Consider the following 11,549-nt stretch of genomic DNA (forward strand, 5'->3'; position numbering starts at 1 on the left):
AGCTATACAAGGTATTGGTGAGGCCACACCAATGTAGTTTTGGTTTCCATATTTACGAAAGGATATACTTGCTTTGGAGGCAGTTCAGAGAAGGTTCACTAGGTTGATTCCGGGGATGAGGGGGTTGACTTATGAGGACAGGTTGAGTATGTTGGGCCTCTACTCATTGGAATTCAGAAGAATGAGAGGTGATCTTATCGAAACGTATAAGATTATGAGGGGGTTTGACAAGGTGGATGCAGAGAGGATGTTTCCACTGATGGGTGAGACTAGAACTAGAGGGCATAATCTTAGAATAAGGGGACCGCTCATTTAAAACAGAGATGAGGAGAAATTTCTTCTCTCAGAGGGTTGTAAATCTGTGGAATTCGCTGCCTCAGAGAGCTGTAGAAGCTGCGACATTGAATAACTTTAAGACAGAAATAGACAGTTTCTTAAACGATAAGGGGATAAGGGGTTATGGGGAGCGGGTGGGGAAGTGGAGCTGAGTCCATGATCAGTCCAAGTTTCACAACACGAGGCTGGGATTTACAGCACCTGTGTGTTTGAGCTGAAGAAGCAGAGTGATGATTGCAAGCAAGATGCACAAAGTAATCCAAACCGTGGGTCTGGGTGAGACAAGGAGGGCGATGTTAACGTTTGCTGTTAGTGTAATGTGGACGATGTAGGATTGGCTGCTGATGATACTCTCCGTTAAGCTTTTCCTTTCCATGAAGTCAATGAAGAGGACATTTGGACGGGTGTATAATAAGCGGTCAATTCAACATCGCCTGTTCTACGCCTTCACCCAAGTTACCCTCAATCGGGTGAAGTAATGGGCTGGATGTTCGGGCTGGTGCTGCCTCTGTTTGTGCCCCGGAGGGGCGGAATTCATTTCTGTTTCCAGCTCCCAGCGCCCTGCCGGGACATTTGGTGCCAGTATCGACGGGGTGCAGAGCAGTACCGCCCGGGAGAGGCGAGCCGGTGTGTAACGCCCCTGGTTGTGACACCAGCTCGATATTTGTTTCGCGCCCGATCCGTAGCGCCCAGTAGCGCAGCCTAGTGGGACTGCCTGGGAAAGCGGGCGGTCCGAGCTGTACCGGCCGAAGTGAGCGAAGGAATGTCGACCTGAGGTAAGTGTGATTGGGGTTTTTTTGCGATTTATGTTGATCTTGCGTCAGTAATATATTGGGAATGTTTTTGGTGTTTTTTTTGCTGATTTCCTTTTTCCCAGGGAGGCCTCCCTTAGGGTACTCTGAGGCCGGCTGTTTAGCTGGGGATTTTCAGTTGCTCAGCCGGCCTAGCGCCCTGAGAGAGGTGGAACACCTCCCTTAGTGCCCCGCCCCACACTCAGGGCCCAACGCAAAATTTACCGCTCTGCCCGGGTTAACGCCGCAACAGAGGCGCAAGCAAATTTCCCCCCCAATATCCCCGACTTCTGGAGATTTACTCTGAATGTAGACCAGCGAGCAGGGATGATAAACTGTCTGATTACCTCTGGTTCCTGGTGTTCAATCCAATTCAAACAGCGGAGTGAAGGCTCCCACTTTCTGATAGGAAATTGGGTGTTGCAATTGGTTACACCATTGTCCATTCATCTTTGTAACCAATGGGGATGGAACTCTGTCCTCTCTGATTTTGTGGTCTAAATGGAAGTGAATACCATCTCCAGAGCATCTTGTGATGCCAGTCAATTCAGTATTCCATCGCCTTACTTTATTTTCTGATAATACCATCACTGCAGAGACAGAGCCCGAGAAATTAATCCTTTTGTTGCACACACCACTTTCTGTGGAACGCTGCCAATTCTCACAATGGACAGCATTGTACCTTGATCCAGCTGAATAGATTTTCAATATCAATGAAGGTGAGAAGCAGGAGTAACGCTCGATATTTGAGCAAAGGAGCTTTTTTCCCTTTGTGCAAACTATTTTCTCCACAAGATGGGATCAATGAGGTGTTTCGTCTGTTAACAATTCAATTGATGGCTTTTGCCGTGTTTGGTACAAGGCCAATTACTCTGTGCACGTATAATTTGAGGAGGGCCCCGTGGCTAAAACTGTTCCTGTTGGCAGCAGTCCAGCAATCTCTTTCCAACACCGCTCAATGCCTCGCTCCTCAAGACTCAGCTGCACCTACCCGCCCATCAGCGTTCTGCGTCGCTGGGCGAGTGTGACTGCCACTGGCTGTGGCAGCAGTGGGATTGCCTCTGGCCTCTGCTCCAGGAAGCACCTGCTGAACACTTCCTCGGCCCTGTTACTTTGGCTGCTTTTTATGGATGTCTTTCCTCAACAAATACATTAACTGGCTCTCCGCCCTGCTGCCATCTTAGGTTCCTTCATGAGGTGATGAGGGAACAGTTCTGTGGAGAGACTGGAGAAGCTGGGTTTGTTCTTAGAGCAGAGACAGTTAAGAGGAGATTTGATAGAGGTGTTCAAAATCATGAGGAGTTTTGGCAGAGTAAATAAGGAGAAACTCTTTCCCCTGGCACAAGTGTCGGTAACCAGTGGACACAGATTTAGATAATTGGCAAAAAAAAGGGTGGGGAGAGGAAGAGAGGAGAGTATGTTCTACACAACGCGTTGTTATGATCTGGAATGCACTGCCTGAAAGGGGGGTGGAAGCAGATTCAAAAGGGAACTGGATAGATAGTTCAAAAGGAAAAAATTGTAGAGCTATGGGGAAAGAGTGGGGGAGTGGGACTAATTGGATAGCTCTTTCATAGAGCCGGCACAATGGGAGGAATGGCCTGTAAGATGTCGATGGGGATAATTTTAACCCCACTCGCCGGGGGAGGTGGGGGGGGAAATCAGGTGGTTATACAGCCTGCCCAATATTGCTCTTCAACGCAGAGTAAAATTGGCCGGGTGTGAAACCGACGCTCCACCCGATCCTGTCAGTGTCCCGACGGGCGAGTATGGTTCAAATTGTCCTTCTGAGATTCTAGAATTATAGTTTTCAGCTCTGCAACTTGACTTGTGAGACAATTCAGGCCCCACCCCGGCCCCGGTTCATGTAACTAATATCCTTTGGACAAGGTAGTGCCAGGATTGTATTGTGTGCTGGGCTCCACTTCTGCTGGCTCATTTACTGCACCTGATCACTGAGCCTTGGCTGGTGCCTCCGCTTCACTAGCCTATCCTGCGTGGGACGGCCAAGCTCTTTACAGGGATCATTGGCAGGGTCCGGGAAGGAGCTGTCGGGGGCAGCCATGTTAACGTGCTCGAGATGGGGCGGTGGTGAGAAGCGACGGACCGAGGTCACGTGATAGCACCATGGCAGGACGCTTCATCGGGAACAGAAGCTCCGCACAGGCAGAAACCATGATGCCTTCTCGAGGGTGACCCGGGATGGGCAATAAATGCCGAGAGTGCCAGTGACGTCCACATCCCGAGAATGAATATTTAAAGAGAACCATTGAGAGCAGGAAGCTGGCAGATTACCGCCATGGTCTGTGCTGAGTTAGCTGATCCTCACCAGGTCAGCGCTGGTGACTGTGACTGGATAATTGGTTGCAGTATCCCGAGCTAGCGAAGGGCAAATCAAACAACCAATGCTCCTGGTCGCGATCCAGTGGTCTTTGGTAGCAAGTATCTGTCTGGGCCATTTGGGATGAGGACAGGGTCAAAGCTCATCTGTGGGTTCCCGCATCGTTGAATGGCATTCCGACAGTCATTGTATAAACTAATACATAAATGTCAACATTTAAGAATAGATATGTGGCTGAAGGAAAGAACTTTACAGCCAATTAAGTACTTTTTAAAGCATTGTATTGCCGCAAACATGGCAGCTAATTAGAACATAGCAAGGTTCCACAGACAGCAATGTGATAAGTGAGCAGATAATCTGTTTTATTGCTGTTGGTTGATGGATAAACATTGACCAGGACACCGGGGAGAACTTTGATGTAGTGCCGTGGGATCTTTTACAACCACCTGAGATGGCAGACGGGGCCTCGGTTTAATGTCTCACCCAAAAGACGGCACCTCCCTCAGCACTGCACTGGAGTGTCAGCTTTGATTATGTGCTCAAGTCCCTGGAGTGGGGCTTGAACCCACGCTGTTTTGACTCGAGGGTGAGAGTGCTGCCCACTGAGACACAGCTGACAGCCAAAGGAACAGGGCAGAAACAAAGGATTAGAATTACCTATTGTGTGGAGAGTATATGGCAACAGGGATTGGTTGGGCCATATGGCTTGTTTCCATGTCGTAATTGCAATGTAATTCTATGTAGAAAGAATGGCCACTGGGCTCCACTTAATCACTGCCTTCAGGAGAGAAGGGAAAGAAAGGGAGAAAAAGAACCGGTAATAAAGAGGTGACCACACAAATGGAATGGAGGGTGCAGCAGTTTGTAACAGGGTCAGCTTGGACAATGGCCCAGAAATTCCGGCCTCCCCGGGTCCGTACGGAGTTTCTACGGACCCGGGAAGGGTTCGGAAAAGCTGGTTTTCAGCACACAATGTGCATGCGCTGGAAACCGACTTTTCCGATCTGTCAAGTTTCTGGCTTGACAGGTGATCCGCATCTTGGGGGCGAGGCATTGTGGTATTTACCCAAATCTTGCCCGGCAAATGTCCTCAAAACTCTTGCACCTGATAAAAGCATAAAAAATAAAATTAAAAATGTACATTTTATTTTTAAAATCCCTGCCCACTACGTTAAATTTATTTTAAACCATAATTTTAAAAACTTTTAAAAACTCGGGAAGATTTTTTTTCCCTAAGATATTTAATTGGCCCAGAAATTCCTCTCGAGGTCTTCCCGCGGGAAACCACTGTAGAAAGGACGCACTAACCTGAAGTTGCTGCGTCCACTTGAGATCCCGGGCCAGAGGCCTCTCGTGACTGCGCGTCACAGCGCGTTCACGTCGGGACATCCGCAGGAGTCACGTGGGCCTGGACCCAATCACAGGTAAGTATTTTCTCAATCATTGTAATAGGAGATTGAGAAAAACCCCAAAACCCACAAACACTACAAAAAACATTTAAAAAACACCTCACATAAATACACTATCAGAAGTTAAAGTTGTTATAAATGTTTTTTAAAGAAAAAAATTTGCCGATTTTTTTTTAAAGTTAGGCTTAGGGTTTAAAATAGCATTGTCTGAGTGGGCAGGGTTTTAACATCAATGTTTTAAAAAAAATTTATTTTAATCATGTTTTTGATATGTTTTTAAACACTTATGCCTATAAAAGTAGGCTATGCACTTGCTTCTATCAGGCGCAAGAGTTTTGAGGACACTTGCTGGGGTAAGATATGGGTAAATCCCGCAATCTTGCCCGAGCAAATGTCCTCGCTCCCGATCTGCGGATCATCTCTCCAGCTCCAGCTTGACAGATCGGAAAAGCCAGTTTTCAGCGTATGCGCATTGTGCGCTGAAAACCGGCTTTTCCACTGCCTTCCTGAGTTCGTAGAAACTTCGTACTGGTCCGGGACGTCGGAATTTCAAGGCCATTAACTTTAACTTCAATGAATTTTAATTATGTGAGGTGAGTTTTTTATTTTTTATTTGGTGTTATTGGGCCCAAGTTTCCACAAGAAAAAAAACGGGCGCCCTCCCTCCCCCCCTCTCTCTCTCTCCCTCCCCCCCTCTCTCTCTCCCTCCCCCCTCTCTCTCTCCCTCCCTCCCCCCTCTCTCTCTCTCCCTCCCTCTCTCTCTCTCTCCCTCCCTCCCCCCCCTCTCTCTCTCTACCTCCCTCCCCTCTCTCTTTCTCTCCCTCCCCCTCTCTCTTTCTCTCCCTCCCCCCCTCTCTCTCTCTCTCTCTCTCTCTCTCTCCCCCTCCCGCTCAGCGGCACGAACGGCTGCAGAATTCTCCCTGGCTGAAGCACTTTCACACAGGTAGGAAGATGGTTTATTTAATCTTTTCTTGGCTTATAAATGTTTATTCAGGTTGGATTTATTTGTATAATATTTGTAGATGTATAAATAAGGATTTATTGTCGAATTTAATGACTTCCCTTCCCCCCCCCCCTCCCCCCCCCACCTCGTTCTGGACGCCTAATTTGTAACCTGCGCCTGATTTTTTAATGTGTAGAACAGGTTTTTTCAGTTCTACAAAAATCTTCACTTGCTCCATTCTACTTTAGTTTGGAGTACATTTTCACTGTGGAAACTTTCAAATCAGGCGTCAGTGGCCGGACACGCCCCCTTTTGAAGAAAAAATTCTGTTCTAAACTAGAACTGTTCTACCTGACTAGAACTGCAGAAAAAAAAATGTGGAGAATTGCGATTTCTAAAATAGTCTGTTCTCCACCAGTTGCTCCTAAAAATCAGGCGCGAATCATGTGGAAACTTGGGCCCATAGTGTTTGTTTTTTTCTCAATTAATAGCAATGAGAACTGGTAGATACGGAGTTCCCATTGTTATTAACTGAGAATACTGCATCTGAAAGGCTGAGCAGTCACACATGACTGCACCTTCTGCGTGGGAACCCTCCGGATGGGAGCGCACTTTGCAGCACGGGAAAAGAAGGTCTCCCTGACGGAATGGCAGGCTCCTCCCGGGCCACCAGGTAATTTCGTAGAAATGTTTCAGGTCGGAGGCAATTGCCCGCAGGAAGCCTCCGACCGCAATTTCAAGGTCAATAACGCGGCAAACAATTTCAGCTTGTTCACTGGCCCCTGACCAGTGGTGTGAGTATTAAGATGGTGGCAGGTCCATAGATATACTGCTAATTGCTGCAAACGGCATGGGCCTGGACAGTGACTACATCGTGATGGTCACATTCCCATTCCACACGAGCACTCCGCTTTCTCCATGCAAGACCCAAAATAGAAGACAACTTGGGTACAATCAGAGGGCAGATAATACATATTTTTAAACTGTTGTGTGTAATGAACTGATGTCCAATCTAATGTACGCCATTAACCCATGCTGTGGAATTACTGCTGTATTCTTCAACCAGCCAGTGATTGAAAAAGCTCCCCGGGAGGGTGCAGGAAGGTTTGGGAAGCAGCTGTATTATATCATTTAACCAGTTAATTTAAAAAAATCACCCCTGGGAGTGCAGCAGAGAACTGTTAACTCTTTAGGAACATAGCAACAGGAGTAGGCCATTCAGCCCCTCGAGCCTAGCCCCCTTCCCCCATTCAGTGGTTGATCTGTATTTCAACTCCATCTACCTGCCTTGGTTTGGTAACCCTTAATACCCTTGCCGAACAATAATCGATCCATCTCAGTTTTGAAATTTTCAATTGACTCTCCCCCGCCCCACCACACACAGCCTCAATAGCTTTTTGGGGGAGAGAATTTCAGATTTTCAGTGCCCCCTCTATGTTCAAGATTCTTGTAAACCATTGAATTCTGTGTTGGACTTCTTCTCCAGAGGCCTTGGAGAACGGGTATCCTCATTGCATGCAGTGCTCCTGTCCCACTCCAGCGTGCTCAACTTCACGTCGGATTTTTTCAGATGGAATATCTGGATTGAAATCTCTGTGTGGCAAGCATTTCCTCGCACTCCCTCACATTTTAACACTTCACCAAGATGCACTTAGCACGCGGCAGCAGAAAGTTCTGCCGTTCGCACACAGCAGATGGCCTTCGCTGGGAAGCAGCTTTAGTGGCAGAAGGTGAAGTCTTTGTGCTCTGCGGGTTGCTATCACAAGGCGATGGATTTTACTAACAAAATCATCGCCACCCTGTTAATGGGTATTGCAGTCACTGGGTTTGTTATCAAAGGGAGGAGACGATCGCTTTCTTAGCAATGCAATGACATCATGCTCTCAGGTCCGAGACAGTCATTCGTCTAAAACAACTCCATAAACTTAAAAATGCTGGAAATCTCAGCGGGTCAGGCAGCATCTGTGGTCGTTGACCCGAAACGTTAATTCTGTTTCTCTCCACAGATGCTGCCTGACTCGCTGAGATTTCCAGCATTTTCTGTTTTTATTTCAGATTCCAGCATCCGCGGTATTTTGCTTTTGTTTCCATAAACTTGAGCTCATCCCAACTCGCACCAAGTCCCGTTCACCCAGCACCCCTGCGCTCGTTGACATTCTTGCTTCTCAGTCAGAAGGTGTGGGTTCAAGTCCCACTCCAGGGACTTCAGCACATAAATCCAGGCTGACACTCCAGTGCAGTGCTGAGGGAGTGCTGCACTGTCGGAGGTGCCGTCTTTTGGATGAGATGTTAAACCGAGGCCCCGTCTGCTCTCTCAGGTGGATGTAAAAGATCCTGTGGTACTATTTTGAAGAAAAGCAGGGGAGTTATTCCCGGTGTCCTGGCCAATATTTATCCCTCAATCAACATAACAAAAAAAATTATTATCTGGTCATTCATCATCATCATAGGCAGTCCCTCGAAGCGAGGATGACTTGCTTCCATGCCAAAAAAGGATAAGTTCACAGGTGTTCCAATGAAGGACCTAAAGTTCCAGATCCTGAACTACATCCTGAAGGGTGGAAGATGCCTGTGTGTGGATTTTTTTAACATGTGGTGGCCGTTGCACACCAGCCACCACACGGGCTTGACAGAGCCAGGTCTTGGTCCAGTGGCAAGGGTTAACCAAGACGACTGGAGACCAGCTCTGCTGCGTGGACTGGCCCGTGCTGCCCCTGCCCCCGAACTCAAGTCTCTCCTGGGCCCCGATCACATCACTCTACAGTCTCTCGCCGCTCCTTCGCCCCGACCTCACCGCTCCTGCAGTACCTGCCCACGCTCTAAGCACCGACCTGGTCCTTGATGACGTCACTCTTTGCTGCCTTCGCAGCTTGCCCTGCTCCCTGAAGTTGCATGCCTCCACGTTGCTCCTTTTATGGCCCCGACCTGCCGCTGGTGTTCTACCGCAGGTCGGGGCCTCCACGCTGCTCCTGGGCCTCTGCATGCCGCTCCTTTTATGACACCAACCTGCCGCTGGTGGGAGAATCTGGTCACTATCACATTGTGGGAGCTTGCTGTGCGCAAATTGGCTGCCGCGTTTCCTACATTACAACAGTGACTACAAAAGTACTTCATTGGCTGTAAAGCGTTTTGAGACATCCGGTCATTATAAAAGGCGTTATATAAATCCCAGTCTTTGTTTTACATTGGCACCCGGTCCACCAACATCTCGATTTAAAGTTCTCACCCACCTGCTCAAATTCCTCCATGGCCTCACCCTTCCCTATCTCTGTAACTTCCTCTAACCCTCTAAGAATTCTGCATTCCTCCGAATTCTGGCCTCTTGTGCATCTCCGAATTCCTTCACTCCACTGTTGGTGGCTGTACGTTCAGCTGGCTATGCCCTCAGCTCAGGAATTCCTTGCTTAAACCTCTCTGCTTCTCTCTCCACCTTTAAGACACTCCTTAAAATCTACTTCTTTGACTAAGCTTTTGGTCACCTGTCCTAATATCTCCATCTTTTGCTCGGTATCAAATTTATTTTGTCTGATTCGGTGCCTGTGAAGTGCCTTGAGAAATTTTACAATGTTAAAGGTGCTATATAAATATAAGTTGTTGTTGTAATGTAAGAATTTTTTTTTTAAACAGAAGGTGCCCTGGAGTTAGCGATTCTAGTTGGTACAGTAATACCAACTCCACCCCACCCCTAGCAGACTGTTCCCAACTGCGCAGATTTCAACTTCAGTGCACTCTCCCCAGTCCCACCATTTAATATATAGGCATCATCCCTTTAACACAATGACACTGCCCCTTTAATCTCCGTCAAATGATGTGTTGTCACAATAAGGACAGGGGGATAACTAATTCAATGTCACTGCGATTTAATTCGCTAATATATACCAGCAGATTTGACGTGCAGTTGCTCATGGTGACACACAAGATACATTGTTGAAAATCAATAGGTGTGTTATCAACAAAGTGTGACAGGGAGATGTTACAGAAAGTAAGTTATACACAGGATACGTGAAAGAGAGATATATATATATATATTTATTCAGGTTTACTTCACCATCTCCCAGTAGATGGAGTTTGTAGTTCCTGCATCTGCTCAAGCCAAGAAGGAAATTATTGCCTCGAGGCATCTTGGTAGCCAGCAAATTAAATGATAAGTTAATTGAAGGGCAGTGGCATTTTATATGCTAATTCCAATTTGGCCACATGGCCGCAATGGTGTTTTTTGATTTCTGTTAGGCGTCAAAAGCAATTTATTGGGCGGCCAGAAATCTACAGTTAACACCATTTCCACCTTACCCAATCTAAATCATAGACCTCTATAGCACAGCAAGATGCCATTTGCCCCCCCAGGGCCTGTATCGACTCTCTGATGTCCCATTTACTTTTTCAAATATTGAAATGTTGTGGATTCTGCTTTGCCCGCTGTTTCTGGTGGGGCGTTCCATGGCCTAACAATCCTTTGCATAAAGAAACATTGTCCGAACCCCTTTCCTTTCCACTTCTGATGGCAATCCTGCATTTATGCCCTCTGGTCAACAAGTCGCTAGTTAGCATTTTGTTTTCCTGAGTACTGAGAAGAAATTGTTTGATCATCAAAGGAAAAGATGCCTCATAACCCATGGACTCCTTCACAGTAAGGGGTCGGCGTGTGCTCATCGGGGCGGGAACACAGGGCGCGGTTAAAACCCATTTCTGCCTCTCCCCCGGCTCAGGGGCAATTTCTGATGGGTCAGCCCATCCACCTGTCCCCAGTCGGAAAGGCCTTACCATCACAATGGACCTTAAAGAGGGGGGGAAATTTTGGCCCCCAGGAACGGTAGCATAGTGGTTATGTTGCTGGTCTAATGATCCAGAGACGCAAATTCAAATCCTCCAGAACAGCGAGGGAGTTTAAATTTAGTTAATGAAATAAATCTGGAATATAAAAGCTAGTATCAGTAATGGTAACCATGAAACCACCAGATTGTCGTTAAAAACCCATCTGGTTCACTCATGTCATTTAGGGAAGGAAATCTGCCATCCTTATGTCTTCCCTACATGTGACTCCAGACCCACCACAATATGAGCCTCTGAAATGGCCCAGCAAGCCACTCAGTTGTACCAAACCGCTACAACAAAGTCACTGAGGGAGTACCTTCACCACACAGATTGCAGCGGTTCAAGAAGGCGGCTCACCACCACCTTCTCGAGGGCAAGTAGGGATGGGCACTCAATGCCGGCCTTGCCAGCGACGTCCACATCCCGTGAATGAATAAAAAATAAGTCTTTGGTGATTTTACACGACACTTTAGAATCTTCCATGCTCCTTGTAAAGATTAGGGGAAGCAGGAGCGATTCTAAAATGATCTTATTGTAAGATTCCGAATTATCCACCCTGTTTGGGGCGAAGGGCCATTTCGGCCCCCTGGTGTTTTCAAATATTTGCTGAAAAAAGATAGAAGGATTTTGGACTCTTGCTATATTGCATTGTATCTCACTATGTGTAAATAAATCTGAAGAAGTAATTTAACCTGTACATATTAAACTGTCAGCAAATTATTTTCCACATAATGATACCGGGGCTTAGAGGGTTAAATTATGAGAACTGGTTGCATAAACTGGGGTGTATTCCCTTGGGTATAGAAGATTGAGGGGTGAGCTGATTAAGATGGATGATTTTCTGCGATCAGGGGTTAATGCTGACCCATAGCCACCAGAGAATAAAGCTTCAGATTATGGTTCATAAAGGGGATGGT

The sequence above is a fragment of the Pristiophorus japonicus genome, chromosome 4 (genome assembly GCF_044704955.1).
Source record: "Pristiophorus japonicus isolate sPriJap1 chromosome 4, sPriJap1.hap1, whole genome shotgun sequence".
In the NCBI taxonomy this organism is placed as follows: domain Eukaryota; kingdom Metazoa; phylum Chordata; class Chondrichthyes; family Pristiophoridae; genus Pristiophorus; species Pristiophorus japonicus.